The 15,263-nt window shown below is 49.4% G+C and overlaps 1 protein-coding gene across 5 annotated transcripts in view; it reads right to left on the minus strand.

The window, feature by feature from the left end:
- Window positions 1-15,263, minus strand: part of TPR (translocated promoter region, nuclear basket protein) — a 247,582-nt gene that overhangs the window by 159,221 nt on the left and 73,098 nt on the right. The gene's annotated exons all lie outside the window — the stretch shown is intronic.

The following is a 15,263-nucleotide window of genomic DNA, read 5'->3' on the forward strand; positions in this document are numbered from 1 at the left end:
AACAGTAGTACTCAGATGCTTCCCATCTCTCATCTCCACAAAAAATAAAAAAATAAAAAAAAGAGGAAAAGGAAAAACATTTACTTATAACATACGTATATACTGTATTATATAGGGCATCTATATAGATATCTGCAGAGACCAGGAAAATTTATACAGGCCCCTGAAGAAAGCAAAATGGGGTCCTTTGTTGGATTGCGTCTTTTTTTTTTTTTTTTAACCTGCATGACACAGGAGATAAGTTGCAAGTTTTGTTTTTTTAAAGTTTATGGGCTACTTATATTTATGACTTTGAGGCACATTTTCGAACTGGATACACATTTTTGTGCACTTTAACACAAGTTTGAGCACAAGTTTAAAGGAATTATAAAATAAAAAATGAGAGGAGCTTGATGTGTGCTATTTAGGCTCACGGTTTGTCATTTTATTCAAGTGCAGGTAAGCGAGCACTAAATAGCACTAGTATTACACTGATAGGCTTCATTTCATTTATAAAATATTATGAAGTGCTCCCATTGTGTAGCAAGCGTACTAGAGTTCAGACAGCTGATACTTGAATTGAGTTTTGTACTTGGTTTGTGGTGTTTGTAAGGCTAAGTGCTTTGAAAATGAGCCCCATGGTGTCCTATATAGTCACCACAACAAAGTTCCATAGGTGCTTTGAAAATACGCCTCCACGCATCTCCAACTGGGTCAGTATCCTTTGCCTCCAGCAAATGGCAGACAGATATAGGTGTAGCATTTTCTGGACCATAGTGTTGAGCTATCTTCCGGGCCTGGCTGGAAAGTTAGTACCCCAGGTTCAGTCTGGGCAGGCAAGGAGTATTCAGATCCTCTGTCTGCCGTTGCAGGAAACCCTGGAGGGGTCTAGGCCTCTTGTCTCCCTTCTCCCTCCTTTCATCACCTCCTGCTGCCCCCCAGCCACTTTGAAGTTTTGAGAAACAAAAAAAGAGAAGTAGTACTTAAAGATGCTGGTGGAAGGAGAGGAACAGAGTGGATAAAGGGTAGGAAATTAAAACAGCCCTTCTTGCTGCTCCAGGAGAGAAGTGGTATGCGTCAAAGTAGTGGCAACCCCAGCTCCAGAGAACATGAGAAAGGAATCCAAGGATGGGTATGCATTGCTAGTGGCATTGGACTTTCAGCAGCTCAGCTGGGTCAGTCAAGATCTGTGAGTGGCACGGTTCATATCTACCCACCAAATGCAGAGATGACACAGGAAGAAATTAGAGTAATTTAATTTTTTTATTCTGTTCTCTTAAGCTTCCATGGCTGGCGTCATGATTGTTGCAGTTGTCTGGGTCTTGCCGCATCTGAATAAGTGGAACCATTTCAGCCATTGTGCTGTGGCTTACTTCAGAGTACCCTGAAGAAAGACACAGCATGATGGCTGAAACACCAATTCCACTTACTCAGACCCGAACAATCACGACAATCAATCTAATTCTAGTTGAAAGCTGTTAGGAGGATGCAGTGATGTGGCATGGAGGTTCCCAGTGAACACTCCCAAGTACTGCTCCTCCTGCAGTGACCTCTGAGGAAGCTTGGGGCAATGGACCTCATACCACTGCAGGGCAGATGCATATGCTCCTCCAGTGGGCCAGACTGCCTCTAGAGGGAAGGGGACTTGGTCTCAAGCCAACAATGCAATTTGAGCACCTCAGGGAGCTTCTACTAGACACAACAGTATAGAAATTCTCACTGTTTTATTGTGAGCAAAGTTGAGATAGTGAATGATACATACCTGTAGCAGGTGTTCTCCGAGGACAGCAGGCTGATTGTTCTCACGACTGGGGTGACGTCCGCGGCAGCCCCCACCAACCGGAAAGAAGCTTCGCGGGACGGTCGGCACGCAGGGCACGCCCACCGCGCATGCGCGGCCGTCTTCCCGCCCGTGCGCGACCGCTCCCGCCAGTTGAATGACTAGCAAAAGATGAAACACACAACTCCAAAGGGGAGGAGGGAGGGTAGGTGAGAACAATCAGCCTGCTGTCCTCGGAGAACACCTGCTACAGGTATGTATCATTCACTTTCTCCGAGGACAAGCAGGCTGCTTGTTCTCACGACTGGGGTATCCCTAGCTCTCAGGCTCACTCAAAACAAGAACCCAGGTCAATTGAACCTCGCAACGGCGAGGGTATAACAGAAAATTGACCTACGAAGAACAACTAACTGAGAGTGCAGCCTGACCAGAATAAATTCGGGTCCTGGAGGGTGGAGTTGGATTTACACCCCAAACAGATTCTGCAGCACCGACTGCCCGAACCGACTGTCGCGTCGGGTATCCTGCTGGAGGCAGTAATGTGATGTGAATGTGTGGACAGATGACCACGTCGCAGCCTTGCAAATCTCTTCAATAGTGGCTGACTTCAAGTGGGCCACTGACGCTGCCATGGCTCTGACACTATGAGCCGTGACATGACCCTCAAGAGCCAGCCCAGCCTGGGCGTAAGTGAAGGAAATGCAATCTGCTAGCCAATTGGAGATGGTGCGTTTCCCGACAGCGACCCCTAGCCTGTTAGGGTCGAAAGAAACAAACAATTGGGCGGACTGTCTGTGGGGCTGTGTCCGCTCCAAGTAGAAGGCCAATGCTCTCTAGCAGTCCAATGTGTGCAACTGACGTTCAACAGGGCGGGTATGCGGCCTGGGGAAGAATGTTGGCAAGACAATTGACTGGTTAAGATGGAACTCCGACACCACCTTCGGCAGGAACTTTGGGTGGGTGCGGAGCACTACTCTGTTGTGATGAAATTTGGTATATGGAGCATGAGCTACCAGGGCTTGAAGCTCACTGACCCTACGGGCTGAAGTAACTGCCACCAAGAAAATGACCTTCCAGGTCAAGTACTTCAGATGGCAGGAATTCAGTGGCTCAAAAGGAGGTTTCATCAGCTGGGTGAGGACGACGTTGAGATCCCATGACACTGTGGGAGGCTTGATAGGGGGCTTTGACAAAAGCAAGCCTCGCATGAATCGAACGACTAAAGGCTCTCCAGAGATGGCTTTACCTTCCACACGATAATGGTAAGCACTAATCGCACTAAGGTGATTCCTTACTGAGTTGGTCTTGAGGCCAGACTCTGATAAGTGCAGAAGGTATTCAAGCAGGTTGTGTGCAGGGCAAGAACGAGGTTCTAGGGCCTTGCTCTCACACCACACGACAAACCTCTTCCACTTGAAAAAGTAACTCTTTTTAGTGGAATCCTTCCTAGAGGCAAGCAAGACCCGGGAGACACCCTCAGACAGACCCAACGCAGCAAAGTCTACGCCCTCAACATCCAGGCCGTGAGAGCCAGGGATTGAAGGTTGGGGTGCAGCAACGCTCCGTCGTTCTGCGAAATGAGAGTCGGAAAACACTCCAATCTCCACGGTTCTTCTGAGGACAACTCCAGAAGAAGAGGGAACCAGATCTGACGGGGCCAAAAGGGCGCTATCAGAATCATGGTGCCGCGGTCTTGCTTGAGCTTCAGTAAGGTCTTCCCCACCAAAGGTATGGGAGGATAAGCATACAGGAGGCCGGTCCCCCAATGAAGGAGAAAGGCGTCCGACGCTAGCCTGCCGTGTGCCTGAAGTCTGGAACAGAACAGAGGCAGCTTGTGGTTGGTCTGAGAGGCGAAAAGGTCCACCGAGGGGGTGCCCCACGCTCGGAAGATCTTGCGTACCACTCTGGCATGGAGAGACCACTCGTGCGGTTGCATTACTCTGCTCAGTCTGTCGGCCAGACTGTTGTTTACGCCTGCCAGGTACGTGGCTTGGAGGAGCATGCCGAACCGACACGCCCAACGCCACATCCCGACGGCCTCCTGACACAGGGGGCGAGATCCGGTGCCCCCCTGCTTGTTGACGTAATACATTGCAACCTGATTGTCTGTCCGAATTTGGATAATTTGGCAGGACAGCCGATCTCTGAAAGCCTTCAGTGCGTTCCAGATCGCTCGGAGCTCCAGGAGGTTGATCTGCAGATCCTTTTCCTGGAGGGACCACAGACCCTGGGTGTGAAGCCCATCGACATGGGCTCCCCACCCCAGGCGAGATGCATCCGTCGTCAGCACTTTCGTGGGCTGCGGAATTTGGAATGGACGTCCCAGGGTCAAATTGGTCCGGATGGTCCACCAGAGCAGTGAAGTGCGGCAACTGGTGGAGAGGCGGATGACATCTTCTAGATTCCCGGTGGCTTGGAACCACTGGGAAGCTAGGGTCCATTGAGCAGATCTCATGTGAAGACGAGCCATGGGAGTCACATGAACTGTGGAGGCCATATGACCCAGAAGTCTCAACATCTGCCGAGCTGTGATCTGCTGAGACGCTCTGGTCTGCGAAGCCAGGGCCAAGAGATTGGTGGCCCTCGCTTCGGGAAGGTAGGCCTGAGCCGTCTGGGAATTCAGCAGCGCTCCTATGAATTCCAGAGACTGAGTTGGCTGGAGATGGGACTTTGGGTAATTTATCACAAACCCCAGCAGCTCCAGAAGGTGAATAGTGCACTGCATGGACCGGAGGGCTCCTGCCTCCGAGGTGCTCTTGACCAGCCAATCGTCGAGATATGGGAACACGTGCACTCCCAGCTTGCGTAGGTAGGCCGCTACCACCACGAGGCACTTGGTAAACACTCGTGGGGCAGAGGCGAGCCCAAAGGGCAGCACACAATACTGAAAGTGCCGTGCGCCCAGGCGGAATCTGAGATACTGTCTGTGAGCTGGCAGTATCGGTATGTGAGTATATGCGTCCTTTAAATCCAGGGAACATAGCCAATCGTTTTTCTGAATCATTGGCAGAAGGGTGCCCAAGGAAAGCATCCTGAACTTTTCTTTGACCAGGAATCTGTTCAGGCCTCTCAGGTCTAGGATGGGACGCATCCCCCCTGTTTTCTTTTCCACAAGGAAGTACCTGGAATAGAATCCCTGCCCTTCCTGCCCGGGTGGTACGGGCTCGACCGCATTGGCGCTGAGAAGGGCGGAGAGTTCCTCTGCAAGTACCTGCTTGTGATGGGAGCTGAAAGACTGGGCTCCCGGGGGACAATTTGGAGGCAGGGAGGCCAAATTCAGGGCGTATCCGCACCGCACTATTTGGAGAACCCACTGGTCGGAGGTTATGAGAGGCCACCTTTGGTGAAAGAATTTTAACCTCCCTCCGACCGGCAGATCGTCCGGTACGGACACTTGTAGGGCGGCTATGTTCCCGTGGATCCAGTCAAAAGCCCGTCCCCGGCTTTTGCTGTGGAGGCGCAGGGGGCTGCTTAGGCGCACACTGTTGACGAGAACGAGCGCGCTGGGGCTGTCCCTGTGCCTGACGAGGCCTTCGGGCCGGCTGGTTGTACCTACGCTTCGCAAAAGAATAGGGTGCAGCCTGCCGGGCCCGGGAAAAACGTCCACCTGTGGAGGTGGGTGCTGAAGGCGCCCGGTGGGAGAGCTTGTCGAGAGCGGTTTCCCGCTGATGCAGTTGGTCCACCATCTGCTCGACCTTCTCACCAAAAATGTTATCCCCCCGGCAAGGGACGTCAGCCAGTCTCTGCTGGGTGCGGTTGTCCAGGTCAGAGGCACGCAGCCATGAGAGCCTGCGCATCACTATACCTTGGGCCGCAGCACGAGATGCCACGTCACAGGTGTCAAAAATACCCCTGGACAGGAACTTTCTGCACGCCTTCAGCTGCCTGACCACCTCCTGATAAGGCCTGGACTGCTCCGGCGGGAGCTTCTCGACCAGGTCCGCCAGCTGTTGCACATAGGTCCGCATGTGGATGCTCATATAGAGCAGGTATGACTGGATGCGGGTCACGAGCATGGAGGATTGGTAGGCCTTCCTCCCAAACGAGTCCAGAGTGCGAGACTCCCGCCCAGGGGGCGCCGAGGCGGTATCCCTCGAACTCCGTGCCCTCTTGAGAGCAGAATCCACGACCGCTGAGTCATGGGGCAATTGGGGCCGCATGAGCTCTGGGTCAGAGTGGATCCTGTACTGGGACTCTGCTTTCTTGGGAATGGTGGGGTTAGTTAATGGTCGCACCCAGTTCCGGAGCAGCGTCTCCTTCAGGACATTGTGCAGCGGCACCGTGGAGGACTCTCTAGGTGGTGATGGATAGTCGAGGACCTCGAGCATCTCGGCGCTCGGCTCTTCCACAGAGACCACGGGGAAGGGAATGCTGATAGACATATCCCGCACAAAGGAGGCAAAGGAGAGACTCTCAGGAGGTGAGAGCTTCCTCTCCGGTGAAGACGTGGGGTCCGAGGGAAGGCCCGTAGACTCCTCTGAGGAGAAATATCTAGGGTCCTCCTCTTCCCCCCACGAGTCCTCATCCTCGGTATCGGACATTAGCTCATGTAGCTGAGTCCTGTACCGGGCCCGGCTCGACGTCGAGGCACCGAGGTCTCGGTGTCATCGAGTGGTGGACTCCCGCGCCGGCGGGGACGGAGCTCCCTCCATCGACGTCGACTCCACCTGCGTGGCGGTCGAGACCGGCACCGCAAGCGGCGGCGGTGTCGACAGCCCCGGCGCCGGGCTAGAGCTCGCCGGCGCCACAGTCATCGGCGCCGAGGGCGCAAGCACCCCCGGCGCCGGCACAGCCTGGCGCATCAGCCCTTCCAGGATCCCCGGAAGGATGGCTCTGAGGCACTCGTCCAGGCCCGCTGCCGGGAAAGGCGGTGGGGCCGGTAAGGGTGTCGGTGCCGGAAGCTGCTGGGGGCCAGGAGACGGCACCGAGGTGCCGGAACCCCGACGCGTCGGTACCTCCACAACCGACGGAGACCTCTCCTCACGACGATGACGCTTCGGCGTCGTCTCCTCTCCGACATCGGGATGCACCGAAGGCGACCGGTGACGACGCTTCTTGTCTTTCTTCCGATGCACGTCACCGGCGCCGGAGGGCATGGAGGAGGAGGAGGTCGATCCCCCTCGGTCTCGAGGTACCGGGTCAGACAGGGTTCGGTCCCGCTGCCCACGAGCTGAGGGCGTGACCGGGGCCGACTGCCCACGCGGCCTCTCACCCCCACCCTCACCGGAGGACCGGCGGGCCCTGTTCTCCTGGGGTCGCTGCCATCGGTGCCGAAGTCTCGGGCATCGATACCGGTACCGAAGGGCCGGGCGTCGATACCGATGCCTTCGAGGTCGACGTCGAGGGGCCGGCGCAAGTTCCAAAAAGACGGTCCCGCAGAACTTGCCTCGCAACCTGGGTCCGTTTCCGGAGACCGAGACACAAAGAACACGACTTGAGATTGTGCTCCGGCCCGAGGCACTGGAGGCACCAAGCGTGGGTGTCGGTCTGCGAGATCGGCCGGCCGCAGCGACCACACTTTTTAAATCCACTCGGGACCTTCGAGGACATCGACGGAAAAATCGCGTCGGCGAAGTCAAAGTCGTCAATGGCGGCAAAAATCACACCACGAAAACCAAACGACCGAGCGGCCACTAGGCCGCAATGTGGCGTCCCCGCTGGAAGAGAGGGAAAAAAAAAAGGGAGCGCGTGTCCCACACGCGCAGGGTTTCTTTTTTTTTTTTTTTTTTTTGAAAAGGAAACCGGGCGGTAACTAAAACCGATAAAGTTAGAAAAAAAGCACGATCCGCGTATACGCGATCGAACGATCCGGCGGCTGAACAGAGAGAGCGCAAAACACGACTCTCTCCAGGCGCGGAAAAAAAAGGAACTGGCGGGAGCGGTCGCGCACGGGCGGGAAGACGGCCGCGCATGCGCGGTGGGCGTGCCCTGCGTGCCGACCGTCCCGCGAAGCTTCTTTCCGGTTGGTGGGGGCTGCCGCGGACGTCACCCCAGTCGTGAGAACAAGCAGCCTGCTTGTCCTCGGAGAACCTTAGCTACACCCTTAAAATTGACGTGGGGTGGGGGGAGGAGCAGAAGACAGGGCTGTGTGTACAGGATTTCAGGCATTAGGTTTTCTTTGCTTTTGAAGCATCAAGCTTTCTTGATGTGTCAGGCTCAGGGAGCCCCCTTGTTTTAGTCCTGAGAAGGGGCTTGTTCCTCTCACGGGAGAGACTCCAGGCCCTGGAAAAAGCCACACTTATAAGTCCCCTGAGGACTGGGATATGCAGTCCAGAGAAGATTCTGTTTGGTGCACTTCCAGAAGAGATGAGGGTGACTCATCGACAGCCCAACATAACCAAACTGCTGCCAGCTGATAGACCAAGTTATGACACACTCTAGCACGGTGATGGCGAACCTATGGCACGGGACCCTCAAGGAGCTGTAACAACTTACAAAAATGATTTATAATGAAAGAAAATCATGTTATTTTTTTCTCCTATTCTAGTATAATATTTTCAGTGATGTCTGTTTATATGCACCATGGCTGGTGGAAGGGTGTGTGTGGCTATCATAGGGGTGGAGTCATATGTGGTGACCCCGCCCATAATGAGTACCAGCACTTCTCGATAAATAATTAGATTTTGGGTTGCTGTTTGGGCACTAGGTCTCTGAAAGGTTCACCATCATTGCCCTAGCATCAAGGGACTTGGAAATAGGGGATTTAGTTTTAGAGATCTGAGAAAGCCCTCCAAACTCTTTCCAGTTCATCAAGTGATGCAGGCCCTGATTTTAGCTAAGTGGAACACGTTTGAGCAAAGCCAAGATGAAGGTGTGAGACCTGAAGTTGGATGCTTTGATTACAGGGCAATCAAGATGATCGTCTGCAAGACCATAGGATTGAAGTCCTGTTAAAGCAGGCCTTTCAGGTTGCAGCCTTGAGACTGCAGAAGTCAGTATGTAATATAGTTATATCTAGGGCTTATCCTGTGCTGTGCTCAGAGGATGCCCACAGACTTCTTGAAGGAAGGTCTAACCACAAGAGAGGTAGCACATCTGGAACCAAGCTTAGCAAATGTGAGAAATGCTTTGTATGACCTCATGAGGACCTCTACCATGGGCATTGTGGTCTTGGCTCGTCAGCTTTTATGGCTATAAAACAGGACAGCTGATGCTACCTTGAAGTCCAAGTTTAACAAAATCTCCCATTTTGTATGAAGCTTATCTTTAGGGAGGACCTTGAGAAGTTATCAAGGACCAAGGGGGGGGGTGGGGGGGGGGGTGGTGGTTAAGCCCTAATATCTAGCAGAGAGCAAGTGAAGGGAGATCTCGAGATCTGGCTCTAGGAAGCAGTGTTTTCAGGAAGCAAAATGTTACCACCTGGGCAAGGCTTTGAGACAGCAACACCAGTATCCGGTAAGGTATTCAACCTTACAAGACAGATGAAAGGCCAGTTCCCCACAACAGTGAGCCGGAGGAGCTTGCAATGATGAGTCAGGAGTCCCCTCCTCAGGTGAAAGGATGGGGGCAAGCTGTCTGCTTTCCTCAAGAAGTGGACCCTTATGTTGGACCCATGGGTCATGGACATATTGAGGTGGAGAATGTCCTTGAATTTTCCCATCCCTTCACTTATTTATGATCTTGATCTGCAGGGTTCTGGTCAAGAGGATGGCTATTGGAGAATGTTATGCCTGTAAGCGGTGGTTCCAGTGTCCAGGGAGCTCTGGCCTGAGATGCTACTCCATTTATCTTGTGGTGCTGAAAAAAGTAGGATCAGTGTCAAACTCAGCACTGCAAATTTCCCATTTAGACATGGAGACCCTGTGTTCCGTCATTATGGTGATGTATTTGACATCTCTGGACTTCAAAGAAGCTTAGTTTAACATTCTGGTTTGAAGATTACCAGTGTTTGCGGAGGTTCTCAGTCCTAAGGACATTATCAGTCTTAGGTCTCACCATGGTTCTATGCACCTTTTCCAAGGTCATGTTTGTGGTGGTAGTAACACTACATAAAGAAGGGATCTCGGTGCATCTGTACCCAGATAAATGGCTCATCATTACATTATATTTATGCTTATATCTCGCTACCATCTTTTCGTTCTAAGTGGGTCACAGACATTAAAAACAAACAAACCCCAAAACCCCAGGACAAATTTCTGGGAATTATAACAATCAATCACAATTAGAAAACTGACTATAATACATATTTTTAAATAATAAAGTTTTTATGTTCTTCAGAGTGAAACTGGAGGATGAGAGCACGCAATAGACCACTTGTATGGTATAACTGTTGCAGTTCCTTGGATGGGTAGTCAACTTTAAAATGAAAGCTAATTCCCTCTCAAATGCTGGAGCTCCTCAGAGCTTGCTTCAATATGAAGAGAGTGAAAGTCTTCCAGACTCAGATTGCTCAAGCTGCAATGGCAGGTAAAGACACTGCTCAAGACTAGAGTGCTCCATGGCTGGCACTACATGCAAGTTTTGGAGCTTGATGGTGGTAATCAAGATGGGCACTAGATCCGAATGCTCAAGTCCAATGCAGATGATGCTGTTAAAGCAGTGGTCTCCCCGGATGCAGAGCTACAATGCTCAGCCAGCCTATCCTGATAGTTGAACTCCCAGAACCTGGCCAAAAACATATCTCGAATCTGCAGTGGCTGACCCATAAATTGTTTGGAGATGAGGGCAATTCAGATAGTGCTGCAAGCTTTCAAGTCAGTGGTTCAGGGTAAGCCCATCAGGAGCCTATCCAACAACGCCATAGCCAGGGCCTAGGAACAATAAGTGACAGCGACCTAGGAGGCATCTCTCCTTTTTAGCTGGGCAGTCTCACTTTGTGGTGGTGTTGGTAACACATATTGCAGTCTCAATGTTCAAGCAGACTCTCAGCAGGCAAGCTTTGGACTTGAGAGGGTGATGTCAAAGGTGCTCTCTCCCCCTCTTTAAGAGCTGGCGAAGAGCTCCAGTCATGGATCTGATCCCTTACTTCTTCAGTCATTGGAAGTAACAGGGATCAACCAGACTGGACTCACTGTTTCAAAGTGGTCCCTGTCAGGTTTCCTGCATGTTTCTCCCCCATGGCTTCTGCGGGATTGGCTCTTTGTGACATACCCCAGCTTAGTTTTGTTGGTGGCCCTGTTCTGACCAAGATGGCTGTAGCACATGGGCCTGGTTCAGCTTCAGGTGGTTTGTCTGCCACAGGAGATCTTGAAGGGGCAAGATGTAAGATTATCTGGCTGCAGTCTTAGCCACCTTATTTCAGATCCAGAATGGGGAGACTTAGTGGCTTATGTGCGGAGTCTAGAGAATTTGAGGTGTAGTGTGACGACTAAGATATTCAACTGTTCCAAGTTTCCCTTCCTCAGCTCTGGGCTTTATACAGGACAACTTCAAGAAAGGTTTGGCTGTCAATTCAATTCCCTGAAGGTGCAAGTGGTGGTACTGGACTGCATTTGGGTGTGGCTTAAGGTAGCTTATCTTGCCTTTCATCTAGATGTGGTCTGGCTCCTCAAAAGGAGTATCGTTTCATTCCCAAGTGTGGGTGGTCTTTCCCTCCTGAACATAACATAAGAGTTGCCATACTGGGACACACTGAAGGTCCATCGGCGCCAGTGTCCCGTTTCCAACCATGGTCAATCCAGGTCACAAGAACTTGGCAAGATCCCAAAAGAGTAAATATCAGCAAATTTAATTACCTCACTGATATTCCCATCTCTAGATCATTTATGAATGTTAAAAAGCAGTGGTCCCAGCACAGACCCCTAGGGAACCCCACTATCTACCCTTCTCCATGGAGAATACTGACAATATAACCCTACTCTCTGTTTTCTATCTTTTATCCAGCTCTTAATCCACAATAGATTACCACCTCCTATCCAATGACTTTCTAATTTCCTCAGGAGTCGTTCATGAGGTACTTTGTCAAATGCCTTTTGAAAATCCAGATATACAATATTGACCGGCTCACCTTTATCCACATGTTTATTTACTCCTTCAAAGAAACATACAGTGGGGGAAATAAGTATTTGATCCCTTGCTGATTTTGTAAGTTTGCCCACTGACAAAGACATGAGCAGCCCATAATTGAAGGGTAGGTTATTGGTAACAGTGAGAGATAGCACATCACAAATTAAATCCGGAAAATCACATTGTGGAAAGTATATGAATTTATTTGCATTCTGCAGAGGGAAATAAGTATTTGATCCCCCACCAACCAGTAAGAGATCTGGCCCCTACAGACCAGGTAGATGCTCCAAATCAACTCGTTACCTGCATGACAGACAGCTGTCGGCAATGGTCACCTGTATGAAAGACACCTGTCCACAGACTCAGTGAATCAGTCAGACTCTAACCTCTACAAAATGGCCAAGAGCAAGGAGCTGTCTAAGGATGTCAGGGACAAGATCATACACCTGCACAAGGCTGGAATGGGCTACAAAACCATCAGTAAGACGCTGGGCGAGAAGGAGACAACTGTTGGTGCCATAGTAAGAAAATGGAAGAAGTACAAAATGACTGTCAATCGACAAAGATCTGGGGCTCCACGCAAAATCTCACCTCGTGGGGTATCCTTGATCATGAGGAAGGTTAGAAATCAGCCTACAACTACAAGGGGGGAACTTGTCAATGATCTCAAGGCAGCTGGGACCACTGTCACCACGAAAACCATTGGTAACACATTACGACATAACGGATTGCAATCCTGCAGTGCCCGCAAGGTCCCCCTGCTCCGGAAGGCACATGTGACGGCCCGTCTGAAGTTTGCCAGTGAACACCTGGATGATGCCGAGAGTGATTGGGAGAAGGTGCTGTGGTCAGATGAGACAAAATTGAGCTCTTTGGCATGAACTTAACTCGCCGTGTTTGGAGGAAGAGAAATGCTGCCTATGACCCAAAGAACACCGTCCCCACTGTCAAGCATGGAGGTGGAAATGTTATGTTTTGGGGGTGTTTCTCTGCTAAGGGCACAGGACTACTTCACCGCATCAATGGGAGAATGGATGGGGCCATGTACCGTACAATTCTGAGTGACAACCTCCTTCCCTCCGCCAGGGCCTTAAAAATGGGTCGTGGCTGGGTCTTCCAGCACGACAATGACCCAAAACATACAGCCAAGGCAACAAAGGAGTGGCTCAGGAAGAAGCACATTAGGGTCATGGAGTGGCCTAGCCAGTCACCAGACCTTAATCCCATTGAAAACTTATGGAGGGAGCTGAAGCTGCGAGTTGCCAAGCGACAGCCCAGAACTCTTAATGATTTAGAGATGATCTGCAAAGAGGAGTGGACCAAAATTCCTCCTGACATGTGTGCAAACCTCATCATCAACTACAGAAGACGTCTGACCGCTGTGCTTGCCAACAAGGGTTTTGCCACCAAGTATTAGGTCTTGTTTGCCAGAGGGATTAAATACTTATTTCCCTCTGCAGAATGCAAATAAATTCATATACTTTCCACAATGTGATTTTCCGGATTTAATTTGTGATGTGCTATCTCTCACTGTTACCAATAACCTACCCTTCAATTATGGGCTGCTCATGTCTTTGTCAGTGGGCAAACTTACAAAATCAGCAAGGGATCAAATACTTATTTCCCCCACTGTAGTAGATTAGTGAGACAAGACTTCCCTTGACTAAATCCATGTTGGCTTTGTCTCATGAATCCATGCCTACGTATATACTCTGTAATTTTGATCTTTATAAAATAGTTTCTACCATTTTACCCAGGAATGATGTCAGGCTCACTGGTCTATAATTTCCCGGATCACTTCTGGACCCCTTTTTACTTTGGCCACCCTCCAATCATCCGGTATCATGCTGGATTTTAAAGATAAATTGTATATTACTAACAGCAGCTCTGTAAGTTCATTTTTTCAATTCTATCAGTACTCTGGGATGTATACCATATGGTCCAGGCAATTTGCTACTCTTCAATTTGGCAAATTGCCCCATTACATCTTCCAGATTAACTGAGATTTGATTCAGTTTAATTTTTTTAATTTCACATGCTTGATATATCGCATGGGGCCTAACATAGGCTTCAATGCGGTTTACAAAAACAGGTGAACTATACAGATAGAAAAGAGAAAAATAAGAAAAAAAAGAGAAAAATAAGAAAAAAAAAGAGAAAGAAGAAGGGATTTAAAGGATGAAAGGCACACCACGGAGTGGGGAAAGGGAAAGTGGGGAAGGAAAAAGGCAGAAAAACCCAAAAGCAAAGTACATGGGAAAAGTTATGATGGAAGAGCAAATGCCTTGGGTGAATCTCTTCATAAAGGCATTTAATAAATCCCAATAAATAAATGCAGTTCTGAAAAGGTGATTTCTGAAAGATGCAATAGTGGGTTGATCCCAAACCTGACAGGGAAGCTCATTCCCGAGTTTAGGGCCTAAATAGCTAAAAGCAGAATCTTGAGTAGTAGTAAGGTGGATGAGAGAAGGTAGTGGTAAGGAAAGAAAATTATCATCAGCCGACCTAAGGCAACGCAAAGGAGAGTAAGCAATAAGAACCTTAATATGGTTGGGAAGGGGGGAAGGGGCAGAAGGTGCCCTAGATATATAGACCAGCAGTAGAATCTTGAACTTTATATGGGTTGAAATAGGAAGCTAGTGTTCAGATACCAGAAGAGGAGTGACACATTCAAAACATTTTGCATTGTGCAGTAGTTTAACTGCTGTCGATTGAATGAGTTGTAGATGCTTTATATTCTGTAAAGGTAGACCTGCAATAAGAGAGTTACAATAGTCCAAATTGTATATAACTAGTGCAAGAATAAGTAGACATAAAAGTGAGGCAAAAAAGACTGACTCATCAGCAATGAATTTCTGGCACTGGTATCATCCCTATACCTTCCTCAGTGAAGACCGAAGTAAAGAATTAATTTAATCTCTCTACTATGGCCTTGTCTTCCATAGATACTCCTTTTACTCCCTGGTCATCTAGCGGTCCGATTCTTTTGCCAGCTTCTTGTTTCTAATACCTAATGATTTTGCCTCTAATGCAATCTTCTTTTCAAAGTTTCTCTTTGCCTTCCTTTATCAGCACTTTGCATTTGACTTGTCATTCCTTATGCTGTTTCCTATTATTTTCAGTCAGATCCTTCTACCATTTTCTGAAGGATTTTCTTTTAGCTCTAATAGTTTCCTTCAGCTCACTTTTTAACTAATTTGGGGCCCTGTTTACTAAGCTGCGCTGTAAGCGTGCAAATGTTTTAGCATACGCTAACGACAAAGACACCCAACATATTCCTATAGGTGTCTCTATCATTAGCGCAATCTAAAAAGTTTGCACGCCTACAACACAGTAAACAGGGTCCTTGAATTTGCATGGCCCTGGGGAGTCTCCATTTGAGCCACTTTGCAGGGCAATTCTGAAGGATCTGACATTGAAGGTTCATTTGTTGGTGGTAATTTGTTCAGCAAGGATTTCAGAGTTTTAGGCATTATCTTCTAACTGCCCCTGTGCTTTACTGAGGCTTGATGGTGCCCTCATTTCTTTACATGGTGGTTTCTGCTTTTCATTTGATTCA

The sequence above is a fragment of the Microcaecilia unicolor genome, chromosome 6 (assembly GCF_901765095.1).
Source record: "Microcaecilia unicolor chromosome 6, aMicUni1.1, whole genome shotgun sequence".
Taxonomy (NCBI): domain Eukaryota; kingdom Metazoa; phylum Chordata; class Amphibia; order Gymnophiona; family Siphonopidae; genus Microcaecilia; species Microcaecilia unicolor.